The 2089-nt window shown below is 38.0% G+C and overlaps 1 protein-coding gene across 7 annotated transcripts in view; it reads left to right on the top strand.

Moving 5' to 3' along the window:
• Positions 1-329: 329 nt before the first annotated feature.
• LOC137975016 (tetratricopeptide repeat protein 28-like) overlaps positions 330-2089 on the top strand; it is a 52002-nt gene continuing 50242 nt past the window's right edge. For 6 of the 7 annotated variants that reach the window (XR_011117529.1, XR_011117531.1, XR_011117528.1 and 3 more), the window contains exons 1-2: positions 331-418; positions 854-925. The gene's annotated coding sequence lies outside the window, so the exon portion shown is untranslated. Of the gene's footprint in view, positions 419-853; positions 926-2089 lie in introns of all 7 variants that reach the window. The other variant, XM_068822049.1, reaches the window with a different exon arrangement.

The raw sequence follows: 2089 nt of genomic DNA on the forward strand, positions 1-2089 counted from the left end.
GTTGGGATTCGGCTTCGTTTTCGACTTAGGGTGCTTAGTTCGATTCTGACCTTTTGGGTGCTTCGTGCTATGTTCTTCGTTTTCGAGTGCTTGGTTTTCCACACTTCCCTTGTACACGTTACCGGCAGTAAGGCTCATACCTAAGTTGTCGGGTATTCTTAAAGCCGGAGACTTTTTTCTTTCATCTTTACCGGGCAAAATTTCATTTTCCGTTTATTTTTGATAATGCAGGAGTCAAAACAACGTGATATCACAGAGCTGATAATAGAACGATTTCCGCTATATATTGAAAACTGCAACTGAACAAATCACTTTCCGCGCCTTCGCCAAGAAAACACGATTCTTCTAAATTGCTGTCTTCTCGTCCTGCTGTGATCTCTGTATTGTTTAAAGCAGTATTTTAAATTATTTGCAAAAGGTAAGTTAAATAATCCATAGATTATAGAATTGTTCAGGAACAATCAATTCTACCCGCACATCGCCACTTTGAAACGATGCATTTATGGTCAGATTGTTAATTGAGATCAGGTTGGCTGAAACGATGCAGCTCTTCTGTTTGCTAAGCTTATCAAAAAAAGTCGTGTCACTATATCTTAGAACTCCATTTAAAGATAAAAATGCGAGAGATTTGCTTTTGGCACCATTACAGCTTGTTACGTTTTTCTAAAAGCTTAATTCATGCTAAATCATTTAGATTAGTTCCACACTGTGACAAAGGAACGGAAACTAAGTTTATGTTTCTAGTGCATTGAGGCAAAGAAAGTAATTTATGAGGCACGGATCATTCCAAGAAAAAAGAGTATTTCCATTTCGTTATTCGTGTTTCTCTTTTTTTTCCCTTTTCTTTTACCAGACTGCACATTTCGTTCTTTGGTCGCGCTCTAATTACTATGCTGTGTCTTTCTGAGTGACTCAGGAACAAAGGGTCAGTAATTTTCAAGTTCGTCCTAATGATTATTGAAACTAGCGCTGTGTGCTTGAATACACCGGTTCACCAACGGCTGTGATTAAAATTCAGGACGGATAAACAATGTCCTAGGCCTGCAGGCTTTACAAAACAACCACAACGCCTGTTTGAATTGAACAAATGTTTCAGGGGCGCTACAGTTAAAGTGCTACTATGATCAAAAAATAATTTCCTTTTTTCTTCAAATTTTCAGTGTGTCTGCTCAACACCTCACTGGCAAAATTTTGAGCATGGATATTTATCCAAAGGCTATTTACTTTGAGTGTAAATTTTGGATTTCACAGTCCGCCATTTTTCACGTTCCAAACTGACCGATGGGACCTCAGGGGGTTGGATCTATGGAAAGTGTTGTCATTTACTTACCGTCTTAAAATCCAGTTCATTTTACATGCAAAACACCAGTTTAAAAGTCTGAAAGCTCAAAACTCCCGTTATGCATATTAATTAAGCCTCGTGCACACGCATTGCATTCTTAAACTAATGGGTTTTTAATGTTATTTTCTCCTCGATCCAGCTCTCTCAAATATTTCAAAGTTAGTAATACCGGACCATTAAATAGGAAAATTCTTGTTAAAAAAAACCAAGGCTTAAAACTTGGGTCACTTATAGTGTTTACTTAAAGTGCCCCTGTGACCAAAAAATCAATTCATATTTTTCTTTGGATTTCAAAACTATGTTAACAAAACACTAAGTGACCCACGTTTTAAGCCTTGATTTCAAAAAGGCACCTCTTTATTTTAACTGTAATTTTCCTATTTAATGGTCCGCCATTACTAACATTATGTTCTTGAGTGAGCTGGATCGAGGAGAAAATGACGTCAAAGGCTCACTAGTTTAAGAATGCAATACGTGTGTACGCCGCAGAATTACTATGCAGCACGGGGGTTTTGGGCTTTCAGACTTTTAAACTCACGCTTTGCATATATAATAAGCTGCGTTCACACACTCAAATTTTAAGCTAGTGAGCCTCTGACGTCACTTTTCCCTGGATCCAACTCTCTGAGGTCCAATCGGTCAGTTTTGAACGTGAGTAATGGCGGACCGTGAAATCCAAAACTTACACTCAAAGTAAACGGCCTTTGGATAAAAATCAAAGCTCAAAATTTTGCCAGTCAGGTGTTA

The sequence above is a fragment of the Montipora foliosa genome, chromosome 11 (genome assembly GCF_036669935.1).
Source record: "Montipora foliosa isolate CH-2021 chromosome 11, ASM3666993v2, whole genome shotgun sequence".
Classification (NCBI taxonomy): Eukaryota; Metazoa; Cnidaria; class Anthozoa; order Scleractinia; family Acroporidae; genus Montipora; species Montipora foliosa.